This window comes from Aythya ferina (genome assembly GCF_964211825.1).
Source record: "Aythya ferina genome assembly, chromosome: 1".
Taxonomy (NCBI): domain Eukaryota; kingdom Metazoa; phylum Chordata; class Aves; order Anseriformes; family Anatidae; genus Aythya; species Aythya ferina.
In genome coordinates this window covers 3,513,757-3,523,195 of record NC_140296.1, presented here as the reverse complement: position 1 = coordinate 3,523,195, position 9,439 = coordinate 3,513,757, and the positions used below count along the sequence as shown (strand labels likewise).

At 40.2% G+C, this 9,439-nt stretch overlaps 1 long non-coding RNA gene across 1 annotated transcript; it reads left to right on the top strand.

Annotated features, from left to right (window-relative positions):
• Window positions 1-3,698: 3,698 nt before the first annotated feature.
• Window positions 3,699-5,895, top strand: LOC311439223. Its single transcript, XR_014694599.1, has 4 exons — window positions 3,699-3,815; window positions 4,570-4,733; window positions 4,974-5,039; window positions 5,563-5,895. It is a non-coding gene; the product is annotated as an uncharacterized lncRNA (long non-coding RNA).
• The last annotated feature ends 3,544 nt before the right edge of the window (window positions 5,896-9,439 follow it).

The following is a 9,439-nucleotide window of genomic DNA, read 5'->3' as shown; positions in this document are numbered from 1 at the left end:
TGCTCTGGGGCATGGTTTGGGAGATCGGGGGGTCCATCCCTGCTAGGCAGGTTGTGTGCTTTCAGTGTCTTTGGGAGGCTTTAGGAAAATGGGCACTGGAGATCCAGTTCTGATGCCACTGAGATGGCCTCAGGGGCAGAGACAGGTCCCAGGCTCATTTAATTCACTGATGTGGGTATAATCACAGTGAGTACACGTTTGGATGAGTACTATCACTACTTTCTGTTTTCTCATGCTGTTAGCTTTGCTGGGAAGCCCTTTTTTCCCCCAAAATACGAGCAATGTTATTTGACTGATTAGCTGAGAAAAGAAGTCTTCAAACCCACCTTCACCTTGCCTTCATTATCTCTGATGCAACAAGATATATACAAACTCATACACCCAAAATCATAATTCTGTAATAGACATCATTTTTGACATTATACAAAAATAGATATTTTGGTGTAGAAGTATACCTGTATTACTGCAGTACTGCGTGTGGATTTAGGATTTTAAATGAAAATCGTGAATAAGACTGGAGCAAAAATGGATTATTTGTAATTAAATGAGGACATGAAGCCAGGCACTGATGGCAAAAGACCCTTAAATTCACTGATGCTGCCAGGGCTCATGACTTTCTTACAGGTGCCACAATATTTCTCCTTTTTGCCTAAGACCCAGATCCTGAGTACAAGTGATTATATCTTTCAGGTTTCGTTTTAAAATAGAAGGATCCAACTTTCCTGGATTTGAAGTCTAGCTAGTGAGCATAATCCAAAAGGCTAAAAACTAAAACTAACACGAAGATAAGTGCAGAGAAAAAAAAAAAAAAAAGTTCTGGGGAAAAAAAAAAAAAAAAGAAAAAAAAGGAAAAAAATTAAGACTTTTTTTTTTTTTTTTTTTTTTTTTTTTTAAGTCCATTGCTGTTTTTCTATTTTTTTTCCCCTAGATCCTCACGCCTAAGTGTGGATATTTGGCTGAAATACCTCCTGACTAGAGCTAGTGAGTATGTGTCATGACCTCTTGCAAGGTTGGATTTTTCCAGAATGAAATGAGACCAAATCCTCTTCTGGTTGAATGCTGCATGCTTAAGCGGTGCCTAAAATTTCCTTTTTAGGTATATTTAGGATGTCTGTCACACCAGTGCCTGTGCTTATATGGAAACCTCTGTTCAACTAATCTGCATTTCAGGGAGCTGCTGCTGACCGTTTCTCAAGACGGGGGTGTGTTATTTTGCGTGATAATCTGCATTTAAAGTGAGAGGGAACAAATCCTTCGCTATGGAAATCGAAAATTATTACATCTTTCTGCGTCTCACCCATCCGTCGCTTTAAAGGATTTCACCTAAAATTGTCACGAATGGTTTAGGGGTGGGAAAAAGCAATCAGCATTTTCATAGATGTTCTGAAATATGCCTTCATACAGCTGAATTTAGCTTTGCTAAAGTATGCAGAGCAAGGATGCGCCGTCATAAATTTATATTTGTGGTAGAAGGTGAATACGTAGATCTGAAATCAGTAACACGTTATTTTCCAAGAGGAATGCTATCTTCTCCTGAAGTAAGGTTGATTACTTATTAATTATATCAGTCTCAGTATGGCAATAAAAGGTTCAGAGTTCCTTTTACTTTCCCAGCAACGTGTTTTTATTTTCCTTAGGTTTTATTTGAGGTGTGAAGCAAATGAAAGGCACGCCTTCTTAGCAACAGCTCCTAGCCACCTGCCGATAACATAGGGGCATGCAGGTTGGGACCCACTGATCCTATTTCAGACATCATCACTGTATTGGCATCTAGCTATATGGCATGTCCACACAACTGACATACTTGCAAACAATTCTGTTCTGTGGATTTTCATTTCTAAATAGCTGTGGAAATCCCATTTAAAGCTGAATTCTTTTTAAAGTGGAGGTTTCCTTGGGAACTCTCTTATTTGAAGTCTCACCTGCGTGAAGTTTGAGAAGATTGGCAGCTATATGTGAGTGACCTCTAGTTTATGTGGTACAAAACCACCCTCAGCTTTGCTTTCTTCAGCATTGGTGTTAGCCCTGGCCGTGATAGTGAAGTGATAAACAAAATCAAAACCCAAAATTTGCCTACAAAAATTGCACACCGGGCACTCCTTCATCTTTTGTTTGCTTTGTCTTGCTTTCCACTGGTTTGGAGCTTTTGCCAGAGTCCAACTAGTTGCATTAAAGTGCAGTCCTGTATTGAACAGGGATGAAATGACACGGTACAGCTGAATGCTTATTTTCTTCTTATGTGTGATGCACCCGATTGAAAACTTTCAAACTGTTTTTCCAAACTGCAGGTCTGCAGAAATGAGCCAAGCCTTTAGGGCTACACGTCTCCTCACCGGTAATTGCCTAATTACCTCCTAAAGCCCAAGCACTGTCTCCTGGATCACCTGTTCTTGCAGTCACTAGTTCACACCTGGCTTACGCCATAGATGCATATAAATGTAGGTAGCCTACTCATATGGCATCAGAAATTTATTTGCTAATTATATTTTTCAGGTGTGCTTGTAGTAATCCTACAATGCTCTTTGTAGCCCCTTTTCTGTTTCTTCTCAGCTAGCTTGATACCCCTGCAAGGGCAGCATCAGTTTAAACACATATTTTCATATTAAAAAAAATAAAATCCTACCTGGTAGAAATGTAAAGATGTCCTAAAGGACATCAGTGTGTGTGTGTATGGTGTTTTTTTTTTTTTAGTTGCTCATATTCAATCCTACTTTACTTAATAAAGTAAGATAACACAGAAACATATTTCTAAGAATTGTAAATGCTGAGGAAATGGTAGAAGACCCTGAGGTAAAACGATTGGATTTCAAGTATATTTGAAACAGCAGTCTCCAGAATAACATTTGGACTGAATTTGCTGCTTCTGCTTATTACGCACAGTGCCATGGATCAACCAAACCAATCATTTTTGTGTTATGATTTTTACCTGTGGGTGCTTCTGGGAAAAAAAATAATCATCTAAAAATAAAATGCAGCATTCTGCTGAACTTGGAGAGATCCGATGCTGAATTCCACTTGCTGTCACTGCTGGTTCTCTTTTTCTGACTCTCAAATGCCATGGAACAAACCCAACAAATAAATTGCTGCTGGGATTTAGAGAGGCTCAAGTTAGTATTTTTTCGACAACTCTGGTTTCAAGGCTAGGAAGAAAGCAAAAAGGGTCTTTATTGTCTCACATAGCACAGAAATATATTTAAATAGGCATTTGTATTTTGCTGGGCTGATCTAGAGCTTGGAGCCCAGCAGTCTTTTAGCACTGTCCTGCTTTTAGCAGAACACTTAAGCCCTGTGAAAACTTTTTCAGCCTGGCTCATGCCCAGTTTGATCTTGTTCTTCATGGAGCTGGAGGGCTCGCAGTGCTCTTTGCTTGTGTACTTGATACCAAAACAGTGTTTTGGCCTAGCCAAAGCAGTTCATGGATTAAGGTTTAATTGTAGCTAAGCTCTGTATCTGAGTATAAATCACCTCACTGGTATACACATATACCTGCCAAGTGGCTTTCTGAACATGCTGTCAGACATGTTCACTTGACAAATATGAAAAAAAAAAATATCTAAAAAGTAAACCAAGTCTGCCAGAAACTTCTCTGTGGGAAACAAGTGAGGTCTTTTGTTCTTCCTCTCTCAGTTTTTAGTGATAGTGAATCATTTGTTGGTTGTAGCCTCAAAAACACAATAGCAGTGGTTCAGAAAGCTGACGGGAGCTCTGCTTTTCTTTATGACCAGCTGATGAAAGATTTTAAGTGAAAAAAAAAACAGGCAACACATCTCAGAAGGATCTGAATCAGACAGCTACAGCAGCAAGCGTGACCAAAGGTGAGTGAAGAAATACATAAAAAAGGGAGAGTGATCACAACTTCTGGCTGATTCTGATGTTGTCTTCTTCTGATGTGAAAGGAAAGATGTGAGAAAGGGAACCTGACTCTGATTTATGCCTAGTTTATGTTTCGGAAGTTAGATTTGTGTGGCTATGGAGCATAGGGCCAAGGAGGTGCTCGTCCCCCTGGGCTCTGCTCTGCTGAGGCCGCCCCTCGAGTGCTGGGTTCAGCTTTGGGCCCCTCACTCCCAGAAGGACATCGAGGCCCTGGAGCGTGGCCAGAGAAGGGCTCCGAAGCTGGGGAAGGGCCTGGGACACAAGTCCTGTGAGGAGCGGCTGAGGGACCTGGGGGGGTTTGGGCTGGAGAAGAGGAGGCTCAGGGCAGAGCTTATTGCTCTCTGCAACTGCCTGAAAGGAAGGGGTGGGGAGCTGGGGGGCGGCCTCTGCTCACAGGGAACCAGGGCCAGGAGCAGAGGGAACGGCCTCGAGTTGTGCCAGGGGAGACTCAGGTTGGCAATGAGGAGACATTTCTGCTCAGCAAGAGCGGTCAGGCCTTGGGACGGGTTGCCCAGGGAGGTGGGGGAGTCCCCGTCCCTGGGGGTGTTCAAGGAGAGCTTGGATGTGGTGCTTGGGGACAGGGCTTGGTGGTGACATTGGTGGTAGGGGGGTGGTTGGAGCAGGTGATGATCTTGGAGGTCTCTTCCAACCCTAATGATTCTGTGATTCTAACTGTATGATCATGTTCCATTTCAGTTGCACCATGGCAGTGTTCTCTGCAATTCTCTTCAGAGAGAATATCTTACAAGCTCATCTTTTCTGGAGTCCCTCTGGATAAGGCACATTTGTTTGGCTGTTTCTGATGCCACGAAGCTGCAGCAAAAGGAAAACTTTGTCATTAGAGAGGAGGATCAATCTGAGTGAGTACCTCCCTGTGGCAGAAGTTTACGTTAGTGTAGTTGCTGTTCCTGGCACTGAGATGTCCCATGCCTGTTTATCATTCCATTCACACAATTGCTTTGAAAATATAATAAGATTAAAGCTTTATTAACACAACCATGTTTCTTTATTTTCACTCACATATTATATTTTTTCTATGGGGGATTGCTACATCTTTTGTTTGCTTGTGTTTTATACTTTATTATCTATTTTTTTTTCAGCATAAGAAGAGGTGTTGAGTGGAGTGCCTTCTATATAAGAGTCATAATTTAGTTGCGACACATGAGGTAAGCAAAAGCACTGATGTGTAAGTCAAGAGAGATGCAGTCCAGTCCTTTTTGCATGACTTTTTTGTGTTGTGGTCTTAACTAAGCCCTTCTCTGCTTGCCTGCATTCTTCTGCCTGCATATTTACCCTGTAAACTTTTGGCTGTATGGGTCATCATTGCAATGTGTTTATCATGTGCAACTCAGATCTCAAATGGGATTGCTAACCCTACTGTAATAAAAAGAATTATTAACAACAGCAATCTTGGAGCATTACACAAACAGCAGAAGTATGTTTCACAGCACTGTTATGAGGTGCAGTAGAAAATTGCTCATTTTAATAGCTATTAAATCAACAGATAGTTTAATGCCTTGTGCAAGATGCCAGAAAGGCAGATATCAGAAAGCACAACCCAGATCATGTATAGAGAGCACAATCTGTGCTCAGACTGGGTATGATTTTATTTTATTTATTTTATTTTATTTTATTTTATTTTATTTTATTTTATTTTATTTTATTTTATTTTATTTTATTTACCTTCAGGTGCTGCTGTATGGGTATTCTTGGCCTTAAAAGTGAGCAATAGCTTTGCTATTTGCTCTGGACATGCTGGACCCAAGCTCCATCTGAATCAACTGGAAGTTTAAAAGTTTTCTTAAGGGTAAGATGAGGGCACTGACTATCAGGAGACTTTCTTTCCTCACAATGCTAGGCATCATCCTTCAAGACAGATAATAAGAGGTAACATGAAGGACAATATCAAGACACCAGATCTTTGAGAAGTGGCAGGCTTGACACAGAATGCTCTTTCAATTATTCTTTTTCTACTTTCTTAAGAGTTTTACCATGTTGAGAGGTGCCATGCCAAAGTCTCTGAAGCCTAAACTTCCATGTCACCTTTAAATGAAGGTTGGTTTGGGGTGAAATTTAGCCAGCGCATAACTACGGACAATAGCTAATTTTCTGTAATGCCACAATTTTCCCAGAACTGAAGCTTTTGTTATAAACTCCCATTTCTCCCACCTTCTTTGTTTTCTAGCCTTCAGGATTTCAAAAAACAATTCAGTATGGGAATGAATTAAGTTTTCATAAATCTTTGTAAAATAGTTATGAGAAACATTAACGGATGCCTTTCTTCTCAGTGGGTAATATTTTACAACTTAACAAATAAGGTCACTTAATTTGAGTTGGAATATCATTGACGAGTTAGCCTACAATGCCACCACAATTTCCCAGTCTGCCTAGTGTCAAAAGAACTCTGAACAACGACAGTTTTAACGTTGGTAGAAAATCTTTGATGGAAGAATTGACAGGAGTAGTACCAACTGTGCTACCTAGATAAACATTTTTTTTTCAATTGATTACAGGTTTATGAGGTTATAGGCTTGTCAAGCATTTGCAGCAAAGCCAGAGAGTAGTAATATGATAAGAAATAATAATAATAAATAAATAAACAATTACTAATATATAATAATGATTATATATAATAATCATAATCAAATATAATGTATATAATAATAATGAATAATATTTTCAGGGCTAATAGCTCTAAAACTTGAGCAAGACAGTATTTGCTAATTACGTTTACTGATGCGATAAAATTGGAAAGCAATATCAAAACAAAGGAAGACTGGAACGTTGTTTAGGAAGCACGGCATAACCTTGAGGAATAAAAATTGGGTGATGTTTGATAGCACGCATTGCAAAGTCACGTACTGGGGACTAAGAAGAAGGTTTTGACAGAAATTTGCAGAAAGAGGAGGTAAAGCATCTGGATATGGCTGCTAACTGAAAATGTACAGTGGACCAGCAGAAAAATGTGTTCCAAATGAAGGCAAATGAAATCTTATCTCCAGTTGCTGTTTCAAAGGACGTGGGGCAAGCTAATGGTCAGCAGGAGGATGACCTGTTTGATGTAAAAGAAAACGATGATGCAAGAACAAATGGAGAGACGTGAGTGTAAAACACAAGTAGATCATCGAGCAAAAAACCAAGCACGTTTATTTTAAGCTTGTATTCCCTTGCTTCTAGTAGCAGAGAACACGAATGCATGATTCAAGGCTTCCTTTCCAATCATATTATCAGTTATGTTCCCAGAATCACAGTGAAAATATTTCCACGCTCATTTACCGACAGTTATGCTTTTCGTGCTAAAATGTAACAACGTGGGAAGCAATGTTAAAGAAAAACTGAAGTTACCAATTATATCAGGGTTCTCAAGGTTGTGCCAGTACAAAACTGACCTGGCATGATTTCTCCAAGCAATAACTATAAATGGGAAGAGTGAGTTTTAATTAAGCTGGTATGGATGATTTCAGGCAGAGGATCTCCAAAACGCAATGTCTCTGCTCGTCTGCTTTGCGCTGAGTTTTCAGCCCAAAAGTAAAATGAGACTGAGCTAGGATGCAGGAAAACTGGCTTGCATGTTGGAGCAAAACTGAAATTGAAGCTCAGCAAAGGGAGAAATTTTTATGTTTTCTTTCATAAGTTTAGTATACCATAATGAGACAGAATCTGAGCCTTTTTATGAGTGAGGGCTTCAAAAAAAAGTCTTGGTGGTGCAGGATTCTGCGTCAGTGTTTGCGAAAGCACTCACTCCAGTCCAATTCCACAATCTCAAACCGGTAAACCACCAGTAACGGGGATAATACATACTTAAAATTCCAAGACCCAGACTTAAAATGAATCAGGAAAACAGACTTGGTAATGCTACGTGGAAAAATAACTGCTGCAGGTTCTGTTAAAAAGAGAATGTGGAAAAAGCAAATGGGTAGCCTTTGGGTGTTAAAGGATGCAATGCATGCAAAACATATTTAATAATTAGGTGCGTGGATCCCCTTGGGCGGGATATTCAGCAAGTGAATGTACAAAGGTAGTTCCCTCCCCTTGGGTTTACAATCTAAGATGACTCCAGGGAACTTCTGTAAAGAGCCAGTGGACCGTAACTTGTAAATATTTTCAGAAATGTCTGAAATCTTATCTAGGTGATCATCACAGCTCACACAGAGACCATGAAAAGGCATCATTTGCAATAAAAATAATTATTTTCCCTTAACCCGTTGTGATCTGGGGTCTGTTTGAAGCTATTTATTTAGTTTTACTTAATTCTGGTGTTTTTCAGCCAAAGGTCTGTCTTAGGCTGCCCCTTTCCTCCCCACTTTCCCCTGAAATTTCAAACAGAGCTGTTTGGTTGTTTTCTAGTATGGAAAGAGAAAAATAGTTTGTTTTTCAGTTTTAAAATACTGGCAGTAACTTATCTGAGAAGCTCAGAAGCTTTTGTGCTTTTTCAGTTTGGCAAAAGGATGCGTCAGGAATGTGCCTCTTGTGCCTGTGGAAATTGACCTAAATTTGGCCAAGTCACAAGCCTTTGAAAAAGAATCAGAGAATCAGAGAATATCCTGAGTTGGAAGGGACCCACGAGGATCATCGAGTCCAGCTCCTGGCTTCACACAGGACCACCCAAAAAATCAGCCCGTAAGGATCTCCTCGTGTTCTGGGGAGACTTTCTCAGCTTCTACAGTAAAATAATTCCCGTCGGTGGGTGGGAGAATGACAGAGAGTGGAGGAGAAGGTGGTGGAGAGAGGGGACATGAACAGGAAACTAGGACTGGCCCTATAAAGGTGTTGGGACTGGTTTTAAGGAGAAGAAACAGATTTACCTAAACAGCCTGGTGTGTGTGGAGATAAATATATCGGGCAAACAAAACTGGGATGACAGGGTGAGAAACTGAGACTGGGCAAGAGCTGTTCCCTGTAGGACTGGATATTTGCTGCCTCTACGTTGTTACAATAAAATAAGTAAGAAATGCAGAAGTTCTGTTGTGTTGAAAATAATAGAACACTGTAGAGCAATATTTTCTTTCTGCAGGTTTGGCCACCTTACAGTGAGTAATGAATTGGAACACGCAGGAAAAAAGGAGGAGAAAAGAATTGGAGCTGCTGCTGTTTTAAAAGGTGGGTTGCTGCTGCATCCTGGAGATATCTAAATTATGGTTTTGTGCATTCACCATGGTAAGATGCTTATTTCAAAAGGAGTTTCAGCTTACTGAAGGTTCAGATTACTTACATTTGGGGCATAAAGACAAATGACACCAATCTCCCCTTGAGTGAGTGCTGTTGTTTTGCGAACCAAATGAGGAAGCAATCAGCACCAACTCAGATAATTAAAATCTGTTATAAGGTGCGTATGCAAAGAGCGTTAATTAAGCTGGTGCAGCTGACATTCACTCAGGTATTTCCTGGATTTTGAATACTCAGATTTGCAAATTCATTAGCGTTCTTCTAGCGTCCTTTTTGTGCATTAAATGAATGTTGTATATTGTGCGTGTAGTGGTAAAATCTGGGACCTCTGGGCACGTATTGTAAGGCTTTGTAGCCACAACACTGAATTGTGGTCAGAAGCCCATGTTTTACTGACTTG